Raw genomic sequence first — 10,044 nt, 5'->3', positions numbered from 1 at the left:
AAATGATTTGATTGAATGGTATTGTACATGATTGGATTGGATTGTATGGTATATGATTGGTCTTTGTCTAAAAATGTATTCTTACTTTAGACTTATGACGTCTTATGTGAGTCTCTCCTACCTTTCTGATTCGAGATAGTTGACCCGATGTTATTCTTCCTTGAGGTATGTTTCATTCTGCCATATTACATACCAGTACATTCCTCGTACTGACGTCATTTGGCCTGCATCGTTTCATGATGCAGAGACAGGTACTAGAGATCATCAACCGGCGCTCCATTGAAGATCCACACCCACTCTCAGCGTATTGGTGAGTCCTCCCTTACATTCGGAGGACATCGTTTGTGTATCCTTGCATCGAGTTAGCCCTTTTTCATTTTGAGTTGAGGTAGCCATGAATATGTCATTGGCACCAATTAGATAGTAGTGATATAGGCTTCATAGACTAGATAGTGATGCGTCGATTGAGTATTTCTTTCCTTAAAATTATTCTTGTCAAACTATTTATAATGACAAATATTAGAGTTGATTTGTCGGTCCATGGTCTTTATTCTTTGAGTTAGATTGATGTTTGAGTTGCCCACCGAATATTCTCTTTATTTTCTTGTCTTCCGCTGATTGAATGAATGAACGGATGTGTGATCAGGCTATGTGGTTCGCTTGGGAGTCAGAAATGGTTTCTGAGTGCCGGTTACGTCTAGGGTACCCTCCCGGGGCGTGACATGGAGCTAAAGGAGGAAGTCCAACCATTCAACTATACTTTATTGGGATAATGTATAAATAACCCCCCCCCCCCCCGAACTATGACCGAAATCTCAGTGACACACCTTAACTTAACTAAGGTCATATTATCCTCCTAAACTATTTTAAAATGTAATAAATACACCCTAAAAGCTGATGTGGCACAGAGAATGTGCACACTCTCTTGAAGGCAAGTGATAAGTGAAAAAATTGGACGCATGTTCTTTTTTAATTGATAACTTTATAATTAGTTAGTACACATAATTATTGATATTACAACTTATATATATTTAATTGTTTTCATTTTCTTCTTTGTAAAATATTTATTTTAATTTCTTCCTCACTTTAAACTTTTTTCTTTCATTAATTCTTATCTTTTCACTTTTAATTATTTTTAAAAACTTTATGTGGAGTTTTTTTAAAAAATAATTCAAAAGTGTCCTTTAATTTTAACGTTTTAATTTTTTAATGTTTATTTGATTTTTTCACTTTTTTGATATTCATTCTAAATTAAATTATTTTAAATACAAGATATTTAGAATTAAATTTGAAATCAAATCAAAAGGAAAGTCAAAGAAAATAAAAAGAGTAAATAAAATCAATATAAAAATAAAAGAGAAAAGACAATTGCATGAAGGTAAAAAAAAAAAAAAATTGAAATACAAGGAAATTTCTTTCTTTTTTTTATAAAAAACATTATTTGTATTAACTTAATTTAAATACAAGATAAAGAAAATAAAAGGATTTAAAAAGAATTAAACAAATTAAAAAAAATATTAAGAAAAGATATTTGTTGACATGGCGGCGCATGTGTATAAACACAATCAACTTACTTGGTTGAAGGTGTCACGTCATCACAAAAGATGCACTAAAATACGAAATAAATATGTTCAGGGGGGGCTAATTGGATCCTATTTAAGTTAAGGTATGTCGCTGGGATTTCGATCATAGTTCAGGACGGTACCTATGCATTATTCCGTACTTTATTCCTTAGTGTTGATGTTAAGAAGGCGTACAAAAGTGAGAATGTCATAAATAATGTTGCTTTGGAGGCATCTTGGACCTCATTCGAAGCATTTTTCTACATTATGCTTGGATGACAACATGAAATTCGAGTCTTTTGAATTAGTGGAGAAGTGTCTAGATGAGGAACAAGGCCCCTACGTCCTAAAGTTTTCTAGTTCACATAGACGAAATGACATTCCTCATATAAGGACCAAGAAGATCAAGATACAACATCTATTACTTATTTCCTTTATCTTTATACAGTCGCCCTTTGAGCGAAGCAGAAAAATTGATGCAAAATTAGGGGTGCAATTCATGAGTTCAAAGTGAAAAGAAATGTGGTGAGCTTAATTATGCCGTTCCATGATGTTAAATCAATTGCTTATTGGGAGGCAACCCAATGTGTAGTGTAACTTCTTCTTTTTTACTGTCATTTTTGTGTTGTTTTTGTGTTTATAGATTTTGGGGAAGTCTTTGTACCCGAAATTTAGAGCTAACGAGCATGACAAAGAATATGTATGGGGTCACACACCCAACGTGATGAAAATTGAATATTTTATGTTGCTAACTAGGGCTTCTCTCACACTTTATCTTTGTATTGAATTGACACACTAGGGACAATGTCATTTTTAAGTGTGGGGTGAAAGACTGAATTCTTAGTTTTTATTGTTTTATTGAGTCTTTATTCTTAGGATGGGTTCCTCGTCTTTTGGTTTATGTTTTTTTCTGAGGATAATCCCTTTGAACCTAGTGTCTTTTATTTTTTAAGGATTGTTTTTGTTTTTGGAGAGAAATAAAAGACCTTTTGACTTGATTGATACTTGCTATTTAGACCTAATTTTGAGTAGTACTTTTCTTTGAATTCTTGATTGCTAATGAAATTTTTGATATTTAGCAGCTAGGCTTGTGATTGTGACTCTATATACAACTTATTTTATTTTGCTATAACCCTGTCTGTCTTAGATTGTTTATGACACGTTATGTTTTTGATGAGCTCGAGGTATGATTTCAGGTGACCCTTTTATTGACTATGGGCTACACAATTATATTCACCGTTGATAAGCTTGAGGTGTGAATTTTTGGCGGCCATCGATAAATATTCCAGGTTATTACCTTAGTATTGATGAGCTCAATATTATTCCTGGTGCTTTGTGATATTTTGGGGATTATTATTACATCTTTGCTTTGTTATATATATATACATGCTCTTCCAGTATTTTGTGAGTTGAGACAATTATTGTGGTTATGTATTATTGATGGGTTTATTTGGCCTTTGTATGTTCTCCATGTCCCTCGATAAACCCGCATGTTTAGTTTATTATTCATGTTACTGTGTTGCTTATATATAGTTATTCTTTTTGAGCTCGATCGTCCAATGATACCTACTGGGTACCTCGTATTTTGATACTCATACTGCACTTCTGCATCCTTTTGATGCAACTCCCTATTTGAGCAACCCTCAGCGCGTGCCTAATCTTTCGTAGCTGACACAGATTCAGATAGTGGTGAGCTGCTGACGTTCATAGACTTGTCGCCTTCATTTTTTTGCAATGGCTTGTATTTGTTTATTTTGGACAAATATTTCTATATTGTATATATATTATTTAAGGATTTTGTACTAAGTAGATCCTATATAGGTGACACCAGGTCCGGGGATTGGTCTAGTGTTAGTCTGTCATTTTGGTCACTTTCGAGCCTTTTTAATATTTTGTATCATATTTACATATTTATACCTTGGCTCGATCTCTTTTCTTATGTTATCATTTCTTCCACCTTCTTATGTTATTACTTAATTATTTAAATTGATGTTTGACTTCCTCTTTCTATTTTGGTTTGACTTTTATACTCAGAGGTTATAGTACTCTCCATCATTGCTTGAATTCGGTCCATGACAAACTGTTATCAGAGATTAGGTTCCCCAGTCTCTCTAGTATAGGAGAAAGTGTCTAGTAGTTTCTCGCGGATCGATACGATGATGTTTGTATCAAATCTTTGGGAGGCTATAGGGCATTATTAGGAATTATATCACTATTCTTGTTTCTAATCGTGCACTAATGATGATAAATACCTCTAAATCCTTTTTGTTTCAATCTTTCTCAAATGGCGAGGATAAGATCCACTTGGGGAAGACGAGGGCCCCCTATATCTATATATAGAGTCCTATCTTGGGGTAGAGGTCGAGGTCAAAACAAGACAGGGAAGAGACTAGGCCATAGAACCAGTGCCATACCAAGATATAGATGTTGAGCAAGTTGAGTATCAGTCGACGAAGGTGGATCCATCCCACCCCACAACAAGATTCGTGGCCATAGTAGAATTGATTCATCTTGATTGAGACTTGTGACTTGTGTGTGAGAATTTGTATATTCAATGTTTGCATCTTAGCCTAGAACTTTCCCTGCATGTTATTGAAGTAAAATACAAGGTAGTGTTTTGTCTAGATGATGATAATAGGCTTTTTTTGATTTGTCTAACAAATTTTAGCCTTTTCAGATATTATATAACTAGTCAGTCATTTGAGCCTACTTGACTCTTTTGTGAAATTCCTAGTTTTTGCACCTTGATTTCTTGAGCACTATAGCATAGACTTATTATAATTATTAAATTTGAATAAAATGGATGGTTGAGTATAAAAAGTAATCAATGATAGCTACAAAGTTTTAAAATCCCTTGTTGAAAGAATGTGACATGAAAAAGAAAAAAAACTTGTCTGAGAAAAAAAAAGTGAAACATTATTGATGAGATGGAGATTGCTCATGAAATTATTGTTAAAGAGAGGGTTTACAATAAAGAGAAGAAAATAATGGGTGATGAAGTCTTAAAGTGAAAAGTGCTCAGGGAAGTGTAAATCACTATTATATAATTTTTCTACCCGTCCCCTAGCCTACATTACAATCCATTAAAGTCTCATTTGATTCTATTCAAGCATGCTTGATTAATGGAGATGTACATAATGAGAAAGCCTATGATTCTTTTTGCATACATGTGAATTCTTTTGTGAGTGTGACTGTGTGAGTACTGTTCTTTGATTCTAATTCCTTAATTTATATTCAATGTTTTAAATTGAGCATGTGTACAATTTCTTCTTGTAAGGGCACTTGGTTCATGATAGATATGTAATTTTATTAGCTTTCTTTGATGGAGTAGGTGAGCAAACTGAATTAGATGAGTCAAAATTCTTCTTTGAGGTTAGGAGGCTAAAAGTTTATTATTTTATTGTATGTCTTGCATAATGATTGGGAAGTGTACTTGATTTTTTAAAAGTTGTGTATGGTCTAGTTGTTTATATCAACAAAAGTGGTGGCATTCCTAGCTGGATGTTTTGGGATGAGCTTTAATACTTGCTCGAGGACGAGCATGGATCCATAAGTTAAGTTCCGTCCCTTACCCCTAGCAAGGTATTGGATGGCTCTGGCAACATGAGAAATAGTTGTATCATCACGAGGCTCATAGTGGTGGTTGTCATATAGAGAAACTCCCCAAGTAGTTAAGTTATTATTTTCAGAATATATATATCACATTGTCTTAGTTGTGAAGCTTTACATTTTTTATTTTATATCCATGGATTACATTTTAGGCAAGCTATTATCATTGTTACCTTCCAATTCAATTATTGTTTCATTCAGCTGTATTATATATGGTACATTTCATGTACTGACGTCTTTTGACACTACATCATTTTATGGTGCAGACGCAAGTATTCAAAATCAACAACCATTTCGTCAGCTCTTGGTGAAACCCCCTTGCTTTCGGAGGGCTCCATTTATTTATGTCCTTTCAGTATTAAGTAGTTTCTTTTTGAGGTAGCCGTGGGGCTTGTTCCGACACCTATTCACAGTTAGCAGAGGCTTCATAGATATAGTCGGGTCCGTTCGGCCATTCTAGATTTATGAGTTAAACATTATTTCACATTTTATTCAGTTTATTTTAGACAATGCATGAGTTTTACTTAATGTATTTTAAATGCTCATTTTTTAAGCTTCCTCATTTGAGTTTAGTCTTCTGCTCAGTAGTCAGCTAGACCAAAGATTTGCTTGAAACTAGCAAAGGTTTACGAGTGCCAATGAAAAACTTTTGGTGAAGATAACCTCGGATAGATATTTTGATGGTACCAACAAGCTCCGAATGTTACTTTTAGTCTAGTAGCATGTTTGGTTTGGTTTCATTAGAATCCAAATGAAATATGAGGGTTTATTTGCATATGGAGCCTTCTATGGAAATGTATGGGGGTTATTAGTGTCTGGTGCAATTACACTTGCATGCTATGGTTTGCAGTAATGGATTCGCAGTTGTGAGAAGCTTCTGCACTGGCTGAGTCACTCCTAAGGTATAAAGTTTGCTTCGGCAATGCTGATGAGGATGGAGGAGTGCGTTCCTGTGAGGACTTCTCTACAGTCGCGCATTCGCATCAGTGAAAGAAGGTTGCACCTGCGCCTTCGCGGTTGTGGTGGTACTCCGCTTCGACGAAGTCAGATGGCATTAGTGACTTTCATCGTTACAGAATGTTTACTGCTTCAGCCAGCTCACAAGTGCGTCATATGTTCTGCTTCTAGGGAAACACTGTGTATGAACAATATTTCTTCCTAATTCGATTTTAATTATTTTAAATCATGATTTGAGAAGCTTAGGAGCACAATTTTTTGCAAAACTCAAGGGATTTTTCTAGATTACTTCATGGGTATGATCCTAAATCATTGTTTTAAATTGGGCTAAAGTTATGAAGTTTGATGATTTAAAGGTTGATCTGAACTCAATTTCTATTGAAATTTCATATCTAAGCTCCCTACATTATGGGTAGCATGATTTTTTCAAATAAAATTTTAGTTTTTCTCTTGTGGGCTCAGGATTGACTTTTTAGACCCAGAATAGAAGTACAGTAATAGACCCAGAATAGAAGTACAGTAATAGGGATAACTACATACTCGTGTGCTTATGTTGATCACATAGTTGACTAAATTGGAATCCTTTGGAAGCTTCAAGGAAGGGAAAATCCATGATTTAACTTTCTAGACTTCAATTAAGGTAAGTTTAGAGTTTCTTTGACTTTTTTAAAATTGTGTGTGTTAATTGATTGTGCTAATGAGAGAAATGAGTAATGGGTGTCCCGTATAAGTGAGATGACCTGCCTTATGAAGGTACCAGTGTTATGTTATGGGTAATTAATATGTTATTTTTTTAGTAAACTATATGATTATGTGAGCGTGGTTCTTGTTGTAGCATTAGTGAAAATGATTGTGTTGCTCACTGATTTGTGCTCAGATGATTTATAGTTGAAAGTTAGCATATAAAATGCCTATTTGTTCATGCTTTGACCGTTATCACTATATTATTGATTTTTCTGGATTGATTATGATTATGTAATTACTTTCATGAATGAACGTGTTAAATCAATCACTATTTTCATTACATATCAAGGTTAGGACCCTGCCCAACTAACTTGATTTTCTCAAGAAAAGAGAGGGTGCTCTTCTAACATTGAGCTCCGAACTCTACCCCTCTTTTTTTGAAAGTATATAAAAATGGTAGGCATTCAACCCGGAATCCCTATGTTCACTTCCATCAAGGTAATTTGCCTTGATTTTGATTATATTATGTACATGTAGGCCGGCCAATCCATTTAGTAATTGACTTTGTATTCAAAATAGGATATTTTGTCCTATTTTTCCAATTTATCTACTGTAACTACATTCAAAGCCTAACATCCTTACAAGCTTTGCATTCTTTCATATATAACTTTGAGCAGGAAAGAGGTTACCAAGAAAGGGAGACTGTATGAGATTATTTCCTATAGTATGTTTGAGGTATTTTTTGAACGAGTCTGAGGTCATTTTCAAATAGTCTAAGGTCATTTATGGGCAATATATACATAACTTGGGAGTACCTTATGGGTCCCAACTAGAAGCTAGCTAGACAATGACAATAAGTATATATAAAGGTTTTGGTTGGTTTATTGCATTACATTTCCATGCATCTGGGGTGTTGTGATGATATGAAAGGTAAATATTGTGATTCTGAAAGTAACTCTACTACTCTTGTATTTAATTGAATATCACTTTATATATTTGGACTTGATTTATATTTGTTGTTGTTGATATTAGTTGTTAGTTCAAGTCCATGTAAGATAAAATGAGTAGTATGTGTGTTGAGAATCGGAATAGGACAACTTGGGACCGACCCTCTCCATCGCTTTGAATTTGCATCGGTCGGCGATGTTGCTGAGTACACATGGATTTGTACTCTCGCTTGCTTTTCTTCTACACTTTGTCATATGGGATATGAGTCGGGTACTTTAGGCTAGTGACTGATAGGTGTATTTGGAGTACTCTTCTTAGGTCCTCAGGTAGCTGCTTGACTGATCTGCAGCTTTACTGGATCTCTCATATACTTTATTTTATGTTGTTCCCCTTCTTTGAGATATTTGAGACTTATGGAGTTGTATTTAAAATCCTTAGAAGATTGTAGTAGTGACTCCAGGTTTTGGGAAAAGTTGTACTTATTTCCGCATTTTTATGAGCATTATTAAGGAGATGATTTTATGACTATTATTGCCCTGAAAAAAAAATCTTACTTTGGCATTGTATATTTATTTATGTTCATGCTTTGGTTGGCTTACATACTGTCGGGGTGACAGTGGGTTTGACGTAAGTGTTATCACTTTCCCCGAGATTTAGAGTTGTGACAAGTCAAGTTAAGGCTCTTTCTGTTCTATCTTACAGGGAAATCCACTACATAGTTGGACGATCTAGAGGTCAGTTTCATCACAGCATTGGTCAAGTTAATCAATAGAGACATTTCGCAGGAGATTCTTTCCTACGGATCAAATGTTAAAACTTCATGACAAAACAATGCATTTTTTGTTTACTTCTGGATGAGTACATGACTACAATTCAAGAAGAAGATATAACAATGTCTGAATCATGGGTTTAGTGATAAGGTGTTCTCCCAACAGCCTATAGGTTACTTTGTTTGGTTAACAAGTCGATGACAAATTGTTTAGCGGAGGGTGCATTATGAACTCATTTGATATGGTGAGTGATTTTCTCGACCACTTGACCAACATCAACCATGCTTGGTATACAAGGGCAACGAAAGTGGTAGGTGGAAGCTCTTTAAGAACATTGTCTCGGGGGAAAATTAAGAAGGAATATGAAAGAGATGAAATAATGGCTCAATTGGTTACTCAAAAGGTCAAACTCATAAAACATGTTATGAGAATGGGTAGCAAAACGGTGAATGTAGTAAGGGATAGACAAGGAAATCCAAATGAGAAGAATGCTACAAAACTCATCAAGAAGAGGCCAACTTTGTAATTAACCAAGCCAAGAGTTCCCAACCTACCTTCCAAGTTTCCGATCAAGGATCTTGGATACAAGGTTAAGGAAATCAAAATTGGAAGAATGAGCAAGGAAACTCTCAAAGGATGGTTAACAATCAAGGGTGTTGGAATCACAATTCTAATACGATCTTCGACAATTTTACTTGGCCGCTACTAAAAATAGATGTCTACTTTTTATTTTCCAGTTTAGAAAATCAAGGCATAATTTATGTTTAATTACTAGTTTACCCTTATTATTAACAACAATTATTTCCCAATTAGGTATATAATGGATATCCTTTATCCTTTTCTACATGAATCCCTTTCTACATTAATAGCTTGCGAAAAGAAGATAAAAGAATGTACCTAAATGTTGTATTCATCAAAAGTAAAGAGTTTAGTATCTCTTCTATTCTATAATGTCCAGTCTATTGATGTTTCCTTATTCATGTATGATTCTGAGTCTAGTTGTAGAAATGTATCGAGAGTAACACCCATAAAGAGAAAGAAGTCATCGAGTCACCCTTATACGAATTATATATGTACAATCCATGTATATAAAGAATTATTATGATATAGTTTTGAGCCCTTAATGATGCTCGTAAGGTAAGAGTTTTTTATGTTATTCTAATGAGCCCTTAATGATGTTCAACTATTATGCTATACTCTTGAGCCTTGACAATGCTCGCAAGAAAAAAAGATTGTTATGCTATAGACATATAGTATCTATGTATACGAGACTTATCCAGTTTTAGGTTGTACATCCGGTGTGGCATTTAAGTTTAACATTGATTCTCGTACTTATAACTACTATTTTTGTATTTAAAATGGTATTCATGCCTTACGTAAAGGTGCATTTCTTTCCTATTGGCGTCCATGTTATCAGGGACACTAGATTCATGCTGCAGGTCTAGTCGAGGCCTTGATAGACCTCTTTTGTACCTTCTTGTTGAGTTCTCTGTTTAGTTGGTAAGCACCAACCT

This window comes from Solanum dulcamara, chromosome 12 (genome assembly GCF_947179165.1).
Source record: "Solanum dulcamara chromosome 12, daSolDulc1.2, whole genome shotgun sequence".
Taxonomy (NCBI): Eukaryota; Viridiplantae; Streptophyta; class Magnoliopsida; order Solanales; family Solanaceae; genus Solanum; species Solanum dulcamara.
The sequence above is the reverse complement of the archived record's forward strand: the minus strand, read 5'-3'. Positions refer to the sequence as shown.